At 40.2% G+C, this 19,581-nt stretch overlaps 2 long non-coding RNA genes across 15 annotated transcripts in view; one reads left to right on the top strand and one right to left on the bottom strand.

Annotated features, from left to right (window-relative positions):
* The window catches only part of LOC106631625 (uncharacterized), a 79,452-nt gene that overhangs the window by 13,877 nt on the left and 45,994 nt on the right, over positions 1 to 19,581 (bottom strand). Inside the window, exon 3 of one of the 2 annotated variants that reach the window (XR_003563299.2) lies at positions 7,218 to 7,310. This is a non-coding gene — a long non-coding RNA (uncharacterized LOC106631625). Of the gene's footprint in view, positions 1 to 7,217; positions 7,311 to 16,241; positions 17,275 to 19,581 lie in introns of those variants that run through there. The other variant, XR_008731138.1, reaches the window with a different exon arrangement.
* Positions 14,699 to 19,581, top strand: part of LOC102053087 (uncharacterized) — an 88,302-nt gene continuing 83,419 nt past the window's right edge. For 12 of the 13 annotated variants that reach the window (XR_008731128.1, XR_008731127.1, XR_008731130.1 and 9 more), the window contains exons 1-3: positions 14,699 to 14,817; positions 16,115 to 16,235; positions 19,411 to 19,486. This is a non-coding gene — a long non-coding RNA (uncharacterized LOC102053087). The other variant, XR_008731134.1, reaches the window with a different exon arrangement.

The following is a 19,581-nucleotide window of genomic DNA, read 5'->3' as shown; positions in this document are numbered from 1 at the left end:
CTTAACAACAAAATTTATCTCTTTGATTTAGGGCAAGAAATCAAGCTGGTAAAAAATAAAAAAAGGAGACCAGTCATGTTTGCATGAAAATGCTTATTCTTAAATTGGTAGTGTCTTAACCTGCAAAAGGCTAAAGATTCAGTTCCTTAAAAGCTTACATGTATGCTTGAGTAATGCAGCTAGATTTGGTAAAAGTATTTGCATTCTCAAAATGAAGAGTTGATGCCTGTGATTAAGACCTCTTTATCACTAATTTCTCAGCATGTACCCCACCTCAAACCAAAAACCTACCCAGAGAATCTAACAACTTCAGTGGTTAAATTCCACGTCCCCCCCTTTTTTTTTTAATTCATTTTGAAAAATAAGAGATGAGAAAACTATTTTCTTCCTTCACAGATTCATCAAGGTCAGTCATTGTTGGACTATATACTGTGCGATGACAGAATCTCTCTTCCAAAGGCTCCAGTACCAATTAAGGTTGGGCACATCACTGCCAGCAGATTACATATTTTCAAATTGCACTGGAGTTGCTGATCAGACCTGCAGAAAACAGGTGTAAATGTTTACTGTAACAATGCACTGTAGTATTTCTATTGATTTGTGGCACTGCCAGAATGACTGTAAGTATTCTTTATAAAAAAAAACGCACTTGAGAGCAGTTAAAGCAAGAGTAAGTTTCAGGCATCTATAGTAAGTTGTGCAAAAGAATGCAAAGATAATACTACTTGAAAAACTGGTACTGAGTGTTGGAACAATCATCCCATTTTAATCTTAGGTTAGCTTTTTTTATATAAGCTACACATAACGATAATAGATTATATATATTGGTATATAAAATGAGAGAGAGGTATAAACATATACACACTTATAAAATGCTGTTGTGTTGAAATCTTTACTGTGGCACAAGCATTTGCATGGCCGGGTGCATACATTTCAATATAATGAGAGAATTTGCATTGCTAAAATAAGAATTCTTGAGCGCTTTTCAAGAACCACGACATCACCATTTGCATTAGAGGTTATTATTTACAAGCATTCAAGATGTTCTGTAAATCTATGATGAACATTGCAACTATGAAAACTGTAATTTATTATGTAATGCACTGTTACATAAATTGTTTTAAGTTTTGCACAATATACAAAGATTATCTCTTTTCCTCAGTTAAATATAGCACTGACTGCCCCTTTTCACATATTGTATTTTCCTTGATAAAATTATGGACACAAAGTACCTGTCTGATGCCCTACCCTATTTGTGGTGTGATTTGGTTTTTTTAACGAAATGTATTATTTATACTGTCTCATTAATTTGCATAAATTTGTAGTATTTTGTAAGAAATCTGTAAGAATGTATTTTACTCACCATATATTCCATTTTCCTTGATACTTAACAAAAGGCATTTAAGTTTCAGTGTAACATTATCTTACCTCCCAAACCCCAGTACCTTTCAGACAAAGGGTTTGATGTAGCACACGAGAGCAAATTAAAAACAAACAAAACCCACCACTGAATAAGTTACACCTTTCTGACAGTAGCAAGAGTGAGCAAGGTAAGACACTGTGGAAGATGCATCTTAACCTCTAATTCAGCCAAGTGTAAGAACTGGCTATCTTCCTTCTCATGCAGCAGAGCACTCAAGGATATGAAAAGCGAACTAAAGAAATGATTTCGTAGAGTAATCACAAAGACCAGCTTTGGCCTGGGGGAGACCCTGGGAAAGTGTCCATAGGCTCCCTCTTTTTCAGAGGGCCACAGCACATGTAGCTGTTCTGGGGTAAGCTATTGCTTTGAATTGCCCTCTAGCGTTAGCTTTCATGAATTCCTACTTCAATGACAAATTTTGTTCAGGTTTTTATATAATGGAAATTGGGTCAGCAATATAAGTTATATTAATCTAAACATACAACAAACAAACAAAAATTAACAGCACTTCCAATGATCATTTTCAGGTCTGACGACTGTGAGGTTGACAAATTAAGTATTACCAAAAATGTACAAAAAAACCACTCAACACACACCAAAAAGAAATCCATATACATGAACAGAAAAAAAAAAGTCAAGGACAATAAATTTAAGAGATAGCCTAAGAACATTCTTATATTTTACATTTCCATTAGTTTTTTATGTGGTTTCATAAAAATATCAGTTTCTGAAACAAACACTCAATATCCACAGCTAAATGTACTGTAACTACAGTGTCATAGCTGGGATCAAAACCTTAGAGTTGCTGGTATAAAAACAGAAAACAGTCTAGCAGTACTCATACCCTGGAAGGAATTATTTTCTCACTGCTAATTCAAGAGTCTCCTAGTTACACTCTAAACCTAGATGCAAAACAGGCACGATGCAAATGAAAATCCAGATTTTGAACCTGGTAATTCCAGATAGAAAAGTGCAAGCATTTCCCTGTAAGCTTATTTCAAACCATATTTTATCTACCCTTGAATTGATTAGAGAGGCCATGAATTTAGGACTTACATATGTATGTAGATAACTTGCATTTCATACAGCCTGTGGATTTCCACATACATAGCATTAAAAATGAGCATATGACCCTTTGTTTAAAAAAAAAAACCCTCTGGTCATACAGAACTACAGTCCCTAGCACCAATGTTCACTCTGCCTGAGAACTGAAACATATTGTTAAGAGTGAGGTGATAAAACAGATGAAGAAAAATACACATTTAACTGCTTCTTCTACAACTCCTGTGCTTGGCATTAAAAGCATCATTCTCTCTTCTCCTGAGGAGCTGGGAAAAAAAATGTTTCTATTTTGTGGAACATGAGGACAGGGTAACCAGTCCATAACCATTCTTTTTGACAAGGAGGGGTTTCCCCCCCCCCCCCCCGGTGCAAGATACTGACACAAGTGTGACAGTATCAACAGAGAACTCTGTTCTGCAATAGACTTTTGAATATGTATTTTGATTTAGAGATAGACTTTCTCATAAGAGCCAATTACAACATTCCACAACAGATGGAGCATCCTCCTTTTCTAATTCTTGATCTTGACTAAAATATGGACTAGCTTGTAACAGGAGGAAGCAAAGTGTTTTCAGAATTACTAAAGTGGTAACACACTTAAGACCACAGTATCTACCCATTCTACCAAAAGAAAATTTTGCCTCTAAACATAGAAATTCTAAATCAAATGTTCTGATTTATCAGATCCACTGGGAGTCCTGTCTAACTTTAAAAGTGACTTATATTATGCTGTATCTGGTTTGAAGTAGGAAATTCTTAGTTAAAATTAGGACGATCATAATCATGTTCATAATTACAACACTTTCAAAACGTTTATGTTAACTTTTCTGTTAATACTTAAATCCATTTCCTTCTGTGGGGAGAGGAGGAATTAAAAAAAAATTCATTCTTCATATCAAACAAGAAATAGATGGATAAAATAATGAAAATCTTTGGCCTGAAGGCTTAAAAAACCCCAACAAAACCTACAAAACAAAAAATCCATAAGACACTCACAGGAAATAAAAAGCAGACTCTTAAAATTTAGTGGGTTAATGGAAAGGTGTAAATAGTTTAGAGATATTTGCACATTACTAAGATTTTTAAGTACTAAAAAAAATTAAAAAAACAGATACTGCTGATTTCTTGCTTTGGATAGATTACCTTAGTAATATATTTTGCTAAAAAACACTCATTTCTTCAAAATATTGCTGTAAAAATTTAGCATAATTTAACAGAAAAAACTTGTTCTCTGGAATAAAAAAAATCCTGCCCCCAACAACCACAAAAAAAAGTTTACTGTGAATACCTCTGGATTTAAAGCAAATTCAAAATTAAGAGAGCTAGACACAGTGGTTTATTCAAACACACTACACAATTAGCAACTGCATCCTCATACATTTCCTTCTTCATGTTAGTGTGTGAACCACAGTCTAAAACAAGGTGGATTAACAAGCCATCAATACAGTAGCTGAACACTTAAGAACTTTGATTACATTTCTCATTCCCCAACCCACAGCTTAAATGTATGGGTTTACATGAATTTCTACTTAGGTTTTTGTTGAAATAAAGAAATAAAAAAAAATTTAAAAAATAATAAAAAAAGGGGTAATGCCTTACTTTCCTATATTTGCATTTGAGTGAGAAGAATAAGCATTTAAATATCCCAATTAGCATATTTTAACTTTTTCCTAAAGAATTTGTATGTCATTTGTTTTTCTTTTCCTATTGCCTTGCAAGACCATTTTATCAACAGATAAGGAAAAATGAGGTGTAAGTATGCCAGTCTTAAATCCTTCCTATACACGTTTCATTAAATGCTTAATCTAATAATGCAAGTTAACATCTATTTAAATCTAATAGCATACAAAACTCCATTTTAAATAATGTTAGGGCTGGATCTAGTTTAAACTAACAAAATCCAGAAAATTCAGTTGTTTCAGATTTCAAAACTTGTAACAGCCATGCCTAAGATATCATAGGGTTTCATACAATGGCTGATTTTACATGTGATGTAATAACTAGGCATGGGTTGCATTTATAGCTACATATCTGTTTCAGGAAAATTATTTAAGTTGCCTTAGAAAAGCAAGAGAAGTCCTTAAAAAAAAAAAAAAGCCTAAATGAGTTGACAAAGTAATCTGTAACAGTTCTTTTAGATAAGCAATAAGCTTTCATTGTCAGCTTTCAAATTATGATTCAGTCAACAAGGTCTGTAGAGCCTCAAGTGTATACCTATAATACAAAGAGTAAAAGTGACCATGAAAAGTTACATGAGAAGCACTTCAGCAAAGAAGTCTGTACATTTTTATCTTTTCAGCTTCACTACAATTAGATATTGCAAAATAGTTTATGAAGTGTACAATTTGCAATAGCCACACCAATTTTTAAGGGGCCAACACTGCTGCCCTTATTTCAGACTCAACTTCCAACAAAATCAATGGCAGTTTTGCTAACTAAGAACTACAATAGCAGAGGCTAAGAGTAAGACAATAGAATACACACCACATCTCTTGAAAGTTTCACCTATGCTTTGGGTCATGAAACAGCCATGCTAACTACTAAATGCAAGGCGTTTCTAGAAAAAAAACCACATAATATGGGCCAAATTTCAGCATTAAAATGTTGTACAGCAAATCAACACTCAAAGTAGATTCTAATGATAACTGACAACTGCAGCACTTTTTTTGAGCTTGTTAAATGAGTAAGACAATTACTGCAAAACCTCTTCTCTTCAGAATTTATAAAAATTAGACTTGTCTAAGTTCAAAATACTTCAATATCTTTTATTCATTAAAGGAAAGAAAGTTTGCATCTAATGAGAACATGATTCTACAAATCCTTATTCATGATAGGGAGTCATTAGGACTACTTGTGTATTTAAAAGTTTGCTGGATTAGGCCCTAAATTTTAAATCCCTTTGATTTACAGTTGTGAACCTGAAACCACCTTTTTTTGCTGAATAAGAATCCATGAGAAATACTCTGAACTTGTGTCAGACCAAGGAACACTCCATCAAACTTTCACCTTTTAAATATCTCACAAGGGAGCCTTAGATACCTTTGCCTTGCAATATAATCCTGATTTTCATTAACAAGAATGTAATTGCTTTTGTACAGAAAAAAATAATGAACAAATTCAAAGACGTGTTCTGTGAAATCCATATATTCCTAAGAGAACTAGGAGGCAAAAAAAAAAAAAAAAGAAAAAAAAAGAAAACCACCAGAAATGCAGTACATTCAGAGCAGAGTTTCTGGACAGACTGTTAAATATTTATTTATTTGGGAGCATATTAGGCATGTTACTCAAACACTGTTACAGCATTAATAAAAATCCTTTTACTGTAATTTTTAATCACAGAAAGAAAGAAAGGATCAGAAATTAAAGAATTACTTACTCACTAATCACAATATAAGCTTATATAGTTATGTTTCACTTCCTATACTTTCTGTATTCAAGTTTTGTTTCTCAACTGATAATTTGCCATACGAGGTTTTAACTACCCTAAAATCATAGCATTATATGAAAAATATACTCAGAACATGTCTGCCTCAAATACTTCTTTAACAGGAGGTGTATTACTGGTAAAAGCCAGCAATTTTTCAGTTACACTAGCCATCAGTTACAACAATGAGGAAATATGAAATTTACACCTCACTGGATTTGCTTGGTATAAATTAACAGTTACTGGGATAATCTAAAATTTTGGGTTTTAAAACTTCTTTTATTTTATGGTACAATTGCTTCCTACAAAAAAAATGTGCTCTTGAAGACAGACAGATTTGATTAAGGATAAAAAACTGGATTCCAGCTGAAAGCTGGAATTGCTAAAGTCACGACATGTTCATAAAATTTGTTGTACTGTAATATATTTTGCTGAAGATAAAGTCTTCCAGTTTTTACTACTCCATTTAGTATTTAAACAAGTTTATTCAATCCAAGAGCAGTTACTATTTTAATTTCAATTGTTTATACAAATGGTTAGTTAAGATTATTCACATATAAGTAGATAGGTTATGATTACTCTGAATGGATTTCTCAGTTTCAGCCAAATTAGTACTTCTAGTGCAAAGCAGGACTTGCAATATGAGTGTAGCATACTCCATATTAATTATTCTTAAATGTTCACTGGTTTACTACATAGTGTCTATTTACTAGCAAATAGATAAAATAAATCAAATTTCTGGCTATTCTGGTACAGGTGGAGGCTCTGAAGACAATTTTTTCCTGTTATCTGGTTCTTTGCTTGTCAAGTAGCTAGTTATTAATGCCTTTAAAAACAAATTTTGCACAGTACATTGAAATGCACTCAGCTAGCTCTCTGTTCTGTTCTTTAACACACCCTCCCAACCGAAAAATATAGTGTTTATTTTAAAATAACTTTTATCATCCATACTTAAGTTTTTGGATTAGCAGCATTTCAGTTGGAATAATTCCTAAGACAAGAATATGAGAACAATACTATATGGAGAATTTATGTAACTCCAATGATCAAGGCTGTTGCAAACCCAGCCTTTTATACATATTTTTAGCTACTTCATTTCCTTTTGAGCACAGCTTGTGTAAATACTTTTACTTAGTCTTTAATAATTTTACAGAAGGTGTGTAAAGAAGAATTATTTTAACAAAAAAAATCTTGAACAAACCTAACAGAACTGGCCTATTTTGAATAATCTGAATAAGTTATACTGCTGTATACATTTTTTACAATAAAGAACATACGTAATAAAAGAAACATTAATATAATATATACCATGCTCACGCTCCATCAACCTTCCAGAGAGAGTTTTTCAATCACAGGAGTAAGCCGTTCTCCAAAATCAGCTCTCTATTGAAAGGTCAAAACCTGCAATAAAAGTGTCATGTATTATAACATATTTCCAACACCCACAGTTTCATGGTTGATCCCCAAACATAGATGTAGGTCATCGGCTTGACCCTCGCATTGTCTATATTACAGGAAATCCTAATTTTAAAAATACTTATTTTTTTTTTTTAACCAAACTGACTTGATTAGGAACACCTGTGATATGCCTCTTTATTATCAGAAGCCTCCTGAAACAAATCAGATTAGCATGCTTCTGCTTTCATTCTTCCCACAGCATTTTAAGATGAAAGTAAGAGGAAGAAAAAAAAAAGGGGGGGTGGGGTGGAGTGTCTCCCCTGCCCCCAGTCTCTCTCTCCAGCCTCCAACAAGCAAGCAGGTAAGTATAAACTACTTAATGGATGTGTGATTTCAACTGCCGTATTTCCCAAAATATGCTACAGACTCTAAAGCATTTAACTTCCACTGTTTTTCTTTAAAGAAATTTAAATTTTTTTGCTCTTCAAGGCAGTACCGTTATTGCCTTTATTAAGATGTAGCCTACAAATATTTGCTACTTTGAAACATATAATGGAAATATTCTAGTCATATAGCACACTCTGAGAGATGATATAAATTTTCAAAACTTAAAGGTTAAAAAAAAAAACACACACAAAACCCCCAGGAGTAATTAGCCATGATCAGGTAAGAAGAAAGTACAACTTGGTAAGTACAGTAACCATAATAAAATTTCTACTGGAGGAAACCATGCATTCACACAGCCAAAATCTTAAATTTATTTTGACTTTATTTTGACTTTTTCACTGTAGATACCATGACAAAATACATCCTATGCCTAATAAATGAGTAGCAGATGCCTAGATCAGGTCACCTGTTTACAAATACTTCCATAAATTTGTTCTTTATTCTTTAAGTGTATTCCAGAAAACACTAAAACCCTCCTCACGGCTATGAAATAAAAATAAGCACCCTGCTTTAACAAGAAAAAGGAATTTGTCTTTACTTTCATGACTTCCATATATCTTCTATTTCACCTTTTTAAAAAAAGTTTCTGTTCTTACACCAGAAACACAAAAGTTCTTCTGAAAATCCCCCCCATACTTATATTGAGATTTAACTAATATAATATCGAAACTGGACTTACATAAACCCACTTAAAATGAAAATACAAGCTTAAGCCCTATTCGATGTGCAATTACCTTTTTCTCAGACCAAATTTTCCAGTGAATTTTAGTTCATGCTAAATAAAATAATTAGCTGCAACTAGATTCAATGTTGAAAAGTTTATTAATAATCTATTTACTGTGGATACACTCATTGCAGTGTCTGAAAACAAACTAAATAGTCACGGGGTGTGGGGGGGTCCTATTTGTAACAGTGGTTTCCTTTAGACATTAGTAACGATCATTGAAAGTCACTGCTACTTTTCAGTTTTGAGCAATATAACAATATCATCTTTAGTTTTAGAACACAATTCAGGAAACTTAACAAAATAAAAGCTAAATGTACGTAATTTACATTTTCTACTGTTGTGTGTACGTGGTAATGTGTGTGTGTGAGGTCATCCTTATACACTAGCAACTGTTCATTACTGAGATACAGAAAAGTGTTTAGAATTATACAAAGTTATAAAACTTAGTATTCCAGGTAAAGAGAACCTATTTTTTGAATGGTACATAAAATATTGTTAGATGCAAATATTAAAGTAAAAAACTTGCCAAACTTTAAGTGTTAGCTGTAGTATAACTCAAGTTCTGCTTCCCTTCTCTAATATTCATGCAAGCCTGCTGGAGTTCTCACATGACAACATACGAAGCTAAGATCAAAACTATTCCTCAATTGTGGTACTATCAACTGCCTACTAATAGATATAGCCCAAAGTTTATCAGAATTGGAGTGTTTAAAAAACTTACAATAAAGGGTTAAAAAAATTAATCAGTACAGACATTGCCTTACACCCTATAAAACATGGGCAGAAATTTTTATTCCTAGTTCATTCTAACCATTTATGAAATTGTCCAGTATCCAAAATTAAGGTATTTTTCAATAAAAAGGATCCTTTTGAAAACTAAATTATCTAGCTTGTTATGTATTAACACATCAGTTACCTCAAAATTCTAACTAACTCCTGCCAATAATGCACAAAACAAAAATAAAATTGCAGAGCAACATTTTCACCAAGTAAAAAAATTTACCGGAAATCTGTGGCTACACATCTCCAATCTGTTTGATGTCCCCTTTGTATTTGTGGGGCATATAATTTTTTTTTCCTATCCTTAAAATACATTACTAGTTCTATTAAAAAAATAGATGGCTGTGAGAAGAGTCAGAGGACTACGTACAAGAGTAATTTGGGTAGCCTGTTCACACAAAATTTTCCAAGTATTACTGATAATAGAAAAGATCATAATTTTTGAGATCAGGTTCCAGTGTTAGATGTTAAGTGTTTAGAACTTATAATAAGATATATGTACAAAAAAACCCAAAATCACACACACACACAAAAAAAGACCACCCTGTGGAGAACACATTGGTGTACATAAAAGTTATTTTTAGTTTCACAAACTTTATCATTAAAATATTTTTTGTTTGTACACAAAAGCCTACAATTTCATTCCCTATTTCTTTCACAGACAGTCAAAACTAGTCCAAGATGTGCTCTACCTTGACAGTTTATAATGAATGTAAATTAATGGAATGACTTGCAATGGGCCTTTGGGTGTGGGTGGATAACTATCTACAAAACTGAATACCTGCAGCATATTCGTGGAATATAGTGATAAGCTTCTCAGCTCTCCCTTATATATTCAATAGTTAATTGCTTACCAATGCAAATAACAAAAACCAGTAAGGTCCTATAAAAGAAATGTTAACTGTTATATAGCTACTTTTTATGTAAAGAAATGTCATGTGCTTGTACATATGTAAGTGTTGCAGAAAAGCACTGATACACCTGTTAGGATGGCTTTTGACATTCAAGATGGACGAGATGTTCACCTTCCCTAGAGTGTACAGAGGCAAAATGGACATAGACAAGTAGTGTGTACACAGTTCCAGTTGTACTTCACTACAGAATCTGACTTATTAGTCACAAGGATAATTAAAGAAATAAAGACTACAATTTAGCAGCAAAAGCCCTTCTATGACATTACGTTTTGGATGCAATGGTAGGGAGTTCAGAATTCCAGAAGCTAAGCAAAAATACCAAACCACCAAGCAAACAGAGAAAGAATCCCATGACACCTTGGTATCGTATATATAGTCTGCCTTTAAAATGTTACTACAACAAACTTCCTATGTAATACTTCCCTAACACATGAAAAAGTCACAATAGATATATAGCCACACTTCCAAATTACTATTATGCCTGAAAATTAAAAATCTCAGAGTTACTCCAAGCTTCGGTTGATTTATATGTATAAAATGAAAGGGTATCTCTTAGAAACTTTCAGTACAACTTGGTGGGATAAAAAAAAATAAAATAATAATAATTAAAAAAAATACCACAATGAAAAAACCATGAAGCCTATCTGGATGTTTCTCCTAAGAATCAAGATAAAGGATTAGACTGAAATGAAACAAACAACAAAAAAATCCCTCCAGCCCCAAAACCACACACTATGCTACACAGTATACCTAAGCAATATTCTAGCAAGCATCGAACTTTAACTTTCACTTATTGATATAATACAAAAATATATGTTCAGATCTTAAAGTTCATGTGATATTTCCTCCAAATGTAACTTTTCCAGGGCCAAGTAATCCCAGTTAATGTTTGACATTTTAACTAAGGTGAAAAATGCAAGCAGTTCTACAAGGGTCTATTTAAGCTACATTATTTTTTTCCCCCAAAATATCTCAAAATAAGGAGTACATCAAATGTAAGAAAGGAAAACCTACTTAACATACAATATAAATTGGTATTAGATTGTTGACTGCTTTCATTTTAGCCACACCCACCTTTATGTAATTGTAAAATATGGGAATGGTGCAGCTGAGAAATAAAAAGGCTGAAAAGAACAGTTGTTTTATATAGTCAAATATGTGCTAAGCACAGATTTTAATTAAAATGAAAAATAGGTATAAATTGCATGCTATTGAGCATGGCTGTCAAAGAGTGGTGGGGGGAAATGCATATGCACCTGTACAATACTGAACTATAGATATTTTTTTCCTACATTAGCTAAGAGTCAGGACAGTTATTTCCTTGAAAGTGAAAGTCAGTGTCTGTGAGTGCACTTCCACTGCTGAATAATGTAAATCTCTTAAAATCCTGATATTTCGAAGCATACACAGCTACAATGAAAACAGCTTTGTGCACATTCCCATACTAATTGTTGAAAATGTTTCTGAAAACACTCTGAAAGTAGTGATGCAAATTTAAAGAAATAAGTGTTAAATTTCAATAAGATCTTACTAATACCGGAATTTCAGAGACTAAATTGAGTTTTCTAGCTATCAGGGCATAAAAGTATAAATTATAGAGACAAATGAAGCAGCTGTTCCCAGGAAAACAGGACTGAAAAAGCATAACTTGGGTACTGCATTAGAAGAATCCAGGGAAACTAAGGATCTGAGGAAGAAAAACCTCCTTGAACTATTGTATTTCTGCGTTACACAGAAAATACCTTGAATCACAATCCAGTTGCCATACTGGGAACGCTAAGTTTTGCATTTCACTTTAAGACTACATGCTCTCAGCCTTGTACACAGAAATCTTTTGTACAGCACTTCTGCACCCCAACTCTTCTCTACGTCCCTCCTACGTTCGTCGGTTAACTCGTTATTTTCAGTGCTGAGGGTGCTAAGCGCCAGGCGACCGGTTCTGGCTTTGAACGCCGCAGAGGGATGTGCGGGGGGGGGGGGGGGGGGGGTTGGTAGGGGGGAGGGAGAGGAGCGGTGGAAGGCTGTGACCCGGTCCAACCTCCCAGCACCGCGTCCCCGCAGGCAACCAGGGGGGGCAGCAGCCGGTCCAGTCGCTGCTGAGCGGGCGCCTTAACGGGGCCCGATGCTGCATTCGCTGCGCATCCTGCGCGCCCGCCAGCTCGACGGCAGCCCCGAGCGCCCGCCGACCACACGGCATCGGGGAAAATATCCATACGCCTTCCTGCCTCCGGGAAAAAAAAACCACACACACAAAAACAACCAAACCAAAACACTAAAAAAAAAAAACCAACAAAAAAACAACCCACCCAAAACGGTCGGCCGGCCGAAAGTGAAGAGGAAAGTAAGAAAAGGAATAAAAAGTAACGCTCGAAATTGTAGCTGGGAAGGAGCCCGCTGGCCTGCCTGCGCCTGGAGCTTACCGCGCTGCTATGGAGCTCCCTGCCCCGCTGCGTGGTGTTATCCCTGCCTGCGCTCCCACCGAGGAACTGCCGCAACAAAAAGCGGTCTGGTTTGTGTGTGTGTGCGCAACTCCGAACCGCGAGCGCCCACGCCAAACCCAGCCCCGAGAGGGTTAAACGGCGTCGTGGAGAAAAACGCACCGTGTCACGTATTATGTGTGTGCGGCGGGGTAATCGCTCGGCGGATAGCCTGCGAGAACGATTTCGGCGCCTATCACAATAAGCACGATCGCGCTTCTACAGCTACGAGAGACCGAGAGCTGCTGGCCACCGAGAAATGACATAGAAACAGCCACCAAAAAATAGCTAAGCCAATGACAAATAGCGACCCGAGTGACAGAGACAGAGAATTTTGTAGGCGGAGAAGAAGAGGTGAATGGCCAGCTCTGATCACAGTATTAGGCTAGGCTCTCCATGGGGAGGGTATTTACTCGTTTTTGGGGTGTGTGGGAGGAGAGGAAAAACACCTACAAATAGCTGGCACGATTCAAATGGCTTCGGATTATGTTTTCCCCCCTCTCGTTCAGGAAGGAAACTCGCGTTTTAACGCTAAGGGGGGGGGGGGGGGGGCGGGGGGGGGGAAAATACCCCAGTGCAATACGCCATGAGCAGCACTTTGGTCCTTCGTTAATATCCAAAGGGACAGAGATGATAAATGTGATAGCATGTGGCAGCACAACCGTCACCCAGGTTTCTGCTAAAGGCAGCTCCGATATCGTGACACGGGAAATTAAGCGCTTGAGTGGGAGGTGGAGAAAGCGCTTAAACGGAGAAGTTAATCTGCTAACACGGAAACAGAGAAAAAAGGCGAAGGTTGTCCTCTTATTTGGGGGGGGGGGGGGGGGAAGTAGGGAGAGGAGAAAGAGCGAAGGGGCATTAATCCGGCTTACGAAAACACGGGGAGAGAGGAAGGAGGAGGCGGGGTAGGGGGTGGCGGGGCGGGCGAGCGAGGGAGATGTGCATGTAAGTGGGGAAGTCATCCTGGCTGCTGCTGCAGAGCCGGGAAGCAGGAGCCGCCGTGTCCCGAGCGCTGCCCCGAAATTTCCACGGCGGAGAGGCTGGGGGGAAGGCCGGAGGGATGGATTCGCGGGGGGAGATCAGACGAGAGCCTGTCATGTCATGTCACGGGAGAGCGGGGCGCACACCGGGGCCGCGGCGCGACCCTCCGCTCCGGCTGTCCCGCACCTCCCGCCCGCCCCGCGCCCCCCCGCCCGCCTCCGCGCCGCTCTCCCCGGGGCGGGCCGCCGGGGGTGCGAGCGGGGCTCCCGGGATCCCCGCCCAGGCCAGACGCCGCCCGACGCCGCCCCGGGGGAGCGGGGTTACCTGCCGGAGGAGGCAGCCGCTCCCGCCCGCTCCCACCCTCTGAGGCTGAGGGAACCGAGTGACAGATCATCCCGGGAGCCAGCGGCGAGACCTGCAGCCGCCCCCGGCAGCCTCCCGCCCGCTGCCCGCCGGGCTCCCGAGGCGACTTTTCCCGGCGGCGGGGTAGAGGTTACCCCCGTTTTCCGAAGGACGGGCTTTCCCCGCCCGCCCAGTTCCCTCTGCCCCAGCCGCGCCCGGTTCCTCCGGCTCTTACCGCCTGTGCCGGTACCCGCTCCGAAGCGCGGCGGTGGTGGCGGCGGTGAGGGGGAGAGGAGCGGGGGGCGGAGGGAGGTGACTTTTGACGGCAGCCGGTGCGGCGGCGGGCGGCCCCGCGAGCCGCAGCTCCCCCGCGGCAGCGATGCGATCGGGCATCACTCGAAAATGGCGCCGAAAGAGCAGGGCTCTTCATTCAAATTCGTTAGAGCCAGCCCCGCTGCCCTGGGGCATGCCGGGAAGGGAGGGGGGGCGCGCGCGGGGGGAGAGCCGCTCGGGCTGAGGCAGCGCTACGGACACGGCGCTCGCTGTCAATGCCGCCCCTCCCCCCCCGCTGCACCCCCCTCCCGCTCGCAGCCTGCGCGCGCTCCACGCCCTCCCCGCTAGCGCGCGCTCCCGCGCTACCAACCCAACCGCCACTAATGGGGGGGGGGGGGAGGGGGAGGAGGAGGAGGAGGAGGAGGGGGGGGGGGGTGGGAAGAGAGAGAGAGGGAGAGGGAGAAATGTCACCCGGAGTCCCGGCCCGTGGGGGAGAGGTGGCGCGTTAGAGATGTGTGTGGGAGAGAAAGGGGGAGCGAGACCGCCGCCGGCCCCACGGACTTGTCAAGGTAAAGGCGGCGGGGGGGTGCACCGCGTTTTGGGAAGGTAGGGAGAGGAAGCCGGCGGGGGGAGGGGGATGTGCGCCAGAGGACCTGAGGAAAATATGAAGAGCGCCTCCTTCCCCCCGCCCCCCCCCTGCGCCTCCGAGGACCCCCGCGGCTCCCGCAGCGCTCAGGTTGCAGCCCCCCCGCCGCCCTCCCCAGCCGCGCACCCCGCCGAAGCCGGAGGGTTTGAAGCGCTCGGCGCTTGCCCACACGGCGCGGAGGCAGCCCGCGGGCCCGATCCCGCCCTGGCAGCCGCCGCTCCCCCTCCCCCTCCCGCCGCCTCACGCGCTCCGCCGCACCGGCTCCGCGGCAGCGGCCCGGCTCCCGCCCGCCGCGGCGGCAGCGGCCCGGCGACCCCCCCAACCGCCACCTCTCCCCGCCCCCGCCCGGGTTTGCGAACAGCCTGTGGCGGAGCGGAGCCGAGCGGTGCCGTGTGGGCGCATCTCGGGGCAGATTGGGCCCGCAGTGCCGTACACTGGTCATTTGAAAATAAATATCTCTCCGAGGAACTTGACGGAGCGGGGTTCCACTCCGAGAGCGCTCCCGCCTCGGCTGCTCGCCGTGCTCCGGGGCAAACGTGAACTTTCATTTTCACGCCGCACGCCTCCGCCCCGAGCTGTGCCTGACCGTGAGGTACCTGATGGCTGGGGCAGCGCTCCTGGCCCCGTCGCACGGACGGGGAAGCCGCGATGGAGGCTGCGAGCCGCCGAACGCCGGGGCGGGCGGGCGGGCTGCGGTGCCGCCCGAGCCGCCGCTCTGCACTTGACTTCTGACTGCTGAAGGGTCCTTCCCGGGGCGGGCTGCGCGGACCCTGCCTTTGTGGGGACCCAACGCATCCCTGCCCGCGGCTCTCCAGCGTTTCTGACTTCAGTGGCTTGATTTTTTTTTTTTTTTTTTTTTTTTTTTTTGTATCTGACACGCTTTTAAAAAACGGGAAAGGAAAGCAGTCGCAAAGCAGAGGCCTCAGACCTGCGAGCTGTTGTTCCCATGACTTTGGGCAAGATTTTCAAAAGTACATCATGCGAGCCTGGGAGCTCGGTTCCCACTGACTTTCAAAATCTTACCTTCACATCTGTGAGCTAGTCCTCTTCAACTCAGCTGGACTACTTGCAGACGAACGTTAGCAGGCTCAGGGCCTAAAGCTTTTTCATGATTCCCCTGCTCCCTACCAGAACTGCACTGACAAAAATATAAGCAGAACAAGTTTTGAAGGGAGAGGTAATTTCTCTCTCTCTTTTTTCCCCCTAACCAACTGACATAGTTGAAAACAGCAAGCTTTTGGGCTCAAAAAGCTTAGACGATCATGGCTACGAAAACTACAGCTACTCAGAAAGAATGTAATTCTGGAGGCTCCTTAGTGAAAAAGTAGTGCAAGCCAACATGTAAGTAATCACATAGCTGATAATATGCATTTATGTTATTATATTTTCTTCGGATTTTAAGTTTGGTATTGCTAAAGAAAGTGATTCCTAATTTTTTAAACTAAGTCCTCAGTGAAAATTATCTAGATGAAAAAAAACTTTTTGTTAAACAGGAGGAAATATGAATGATTTGCACTGTATTCACATTTTTTCTCTTATTTTAAAAATTTTCCAAAAAGTGTGCCTTTCAACTGAAAGCAATGATAGTAAATGTCTAATAATTTTTTTCTCCTGAAGGTTATGTGCCTGTGAAAAGAGAACTTTGCGGTAGAAATAGCAATGAAAACAGTAAAGAAAAATATAAAATTATGATGTTGCTAATACCACTTCTCTGTACTTAGATTATGTATAGTTTTGCCCTGAAATAATTCTAGTTATTATTTTTCACCCATTTTTCCAACCGTAATATAAGATACAGAAGATAGTATGTCATTCTGTTTGACAGGACATGGTATTCTCTTACATGAATCACACTATTGTCCCTTCAGATGTCATTCCTAAAGTTTCATTAAGATTTCTAACAAAAGTCAAATTTTTACATCCCCTACTGTTTTAATACTTGCTCACAGATTCCATACTTAATGCATGTAGGCTCCCAATCCTGTACAGACTGAAATGTGTATTATTAAGTGTAAGCGCACTGAGTAGTTCTCTTCATTATTATGCTCTTGTATTTCAGACTTAAGAAGCTAATAGCGATATTATACAATCATTATTCTCAGTATTACTTAGGACTGCATGAAACATAAACCTAATATAATAGTCTTGATTTACATCTTCCATTCATATCTAAGTTAATGCACAATTATAATAATTCAAGGATCAGAATGGGTAAATATTTAACTGGGTATCAGACAAGTGAGAAAGACAATTGCTATAGTCTAAAAATCCATGTAACACGAGGTGGGTATTGCATTCTCTGGCTGTAGCATCTGGGAGAGGATCATCAGTTTGTTTCCTCAGTGACTAGTGAAGCCAAAAAGCCACAGCAGGAACATAGCTGAGAACAGAAGGGAGAGAAAGGGATTTTGAGCCTCACCAAAAGTGATGTCAGTTCTTTAGATCAAATTTCCATTCCAAACAACTTGGGCTCATCAGAATGGTAGAAGTCTTATCAGCTGTAGTAGCAAATATGAGGTTAAGCTGCAGTTTCTGGAATGGACTCCTTTCCTCATACAGTTCTCATTACAGCACTACCTGAACATCATCTAGTAGTGTCTGTCCTCTGTTACAGATTCTTCTTATCAGAGAGTGTCATTATAATGTCAGAGAATCTCCTTACATTGTAGTAAGTGACACGACCAGCATTTGTCATGTTATCTGTTCTCTTGTTGCCAGGAGCATGTTCGGCTGAATGTTTTCAGTTTATTTTATCTGTCTTTTCTTCCATATACGTATTACATATTTATGTTAGTGAGGCAAGGTCAAAGTAATGTGTTTTGTTCTTCAAGCAAAATACAGTTAGGTTTCTGATGACCCCTTAGCTCCTAGGCACATTCATCCTATGGGCTTGCATCAGCCCTGAGAAAGTTCTGTCACTGGACATGACAGCTTTTTTTCTCTCTTGTTGCACAAGCTGTTTTATGTTAGAGCAGGGAAACTGCTGACAACTGGATCCAGTTTAGAGACCTAGTAGGCACTTCTCTAGGAATCATGGATCTAGGCTGTGGAGGATCTTGAGACCCTGAATTTGTAATTTAAAATTCTGGAGAAAATCAGTAGAGAGGGGAAGAGAGGGACGTATAATAACCCACATTGCTGAGATGCCATCCCTTCAGCTTCCTGTACTTGGAGTTTCCTATATGCAGCAGACTTTGTGCCTGGATATGCTGAATTGCCTAAGTCCAGTTGAGAGGTGGCAAAACCAAAGCAAGGCATTTATTTGCCAAAATGGCACAGAAGCTAATCGCTAGTCAGGGATGATTAGAAAGCTGGAGGCTGTCTTCTGACTCAGGCACACATTACTTTACAAATTACCTTGCTACGTGTTTCTAAGATTTATTTTACAACTATGGGGATTAGAGGAATTTGTTGTAATGAAAACTGGCGTTGTGTCATTACCATGTAACTTTTTAGTAAGATTCTTTGGCTTGCCTGAGTGCTTGCATGTTATTATATTCCCTTCATCTGGTCCAGTTCCTAGGTAAGTTAGACCAGTTGGAGGGCAGCAAGATACACCCACATGTAGTAATTATAGTAATTTTTTCAGTAACCACACTTCTACGTATTATTTTGGTATTCTGTGTTTGTATGGCATGTGGACATACAGCCAGTGGAAATTCCAAAATTTTTTCTATTTATTTTTCTAATTTGAGCCCTGCCCTTGCCCCTGATGCTCATCCAGCCTTCTAGATCCCTGTTATAGATTCATCTAAGACTCCCTTCAGATCTCCTCTGTAAATTTGGTATCAGTTGAAGTTTAAAGTTTAATAACATAGTAACTCTAGTTGAATGTACTCTTTCATCTATGAGTTTTCTACTTCCTCCTGTAGCCATTCAGTCCGATTTACCCTGACAAAGAAAAGATTTGGAGTTCTTTACTTTTGCAGTTTCAGTCTGCTAGCAATGATAGAGGTTTTAATCTAGAAAGGACTGAAGTGGACAGCATTTACTATTGTACAGTGAAAACAGAGTTCTGAATTTGCCAGTATAGACCTGATCCAGGGATGCTTCTGTAGGCAGTAAAGATACAAGAAGTATGTGGGGGCTTACAACTTGCATCTACTTTATTAGATTTCCTATAAACTTCCAGATGAAAAAAAACACTTAGCTTTGTGGTTTTTTTTTACTGTAGACTGCCTCCTGATTTTTCAGTAGCCAACTTTCAATTTAATTTTTTTTGCAGCCTCTAAAATGCTGCAAATGGTGTAGTCAAAAGACTGGATTTACTGTATTTCATTCAGATCTTACAGTATTGACTGTAACGTAGCTATAGGCCTGACTCATAATCATGAAGACATCCCTGAGGATTTAAGAAAGATTCGTTATGAAACTTAGGATCTGTGGTAAGGTTTTGCTAAAATGGCCTGTTACTTCTAAATATTTTAATATTTTTGTGGATTTAATGGTTGTGAAACGTGCTGGCTTGGTATCTGTGAAAACTGAAGCCCATTCTTTATTTGTGGATTAATTACAGCAGAACAGTTGCCAAGTGCATCTTCTCCACAGCACCCATGAACTTCAGCCTTGAACTGAAGAGGACTCATCAAATGGTGAGAAAATAGCGTGGCTGGCATGACTATTAAGTTATTGAGGGGATGTTGTTTTTTTTTTTTTCTTCCCATGATTGATTCTGTTATTTAATAGG

This window comes from Falco cherrug, chromosome 2 (genome assembly GCF_023634085.1).
Source record: "Falco cherrug isolate bFalChe1 chromosome 2, bFalChe1.pri, whole genome shotgun sequence".
NCBI lineage: Eukaryota > Metazoa > Chordata > Aves > Falconiformes > Falconidae > Falco > Falco cherrug.
Note: the sequence above shows the minus strand (reverse complement) of the source record. Positions and strands in the feature narration are given on the sequence as shown.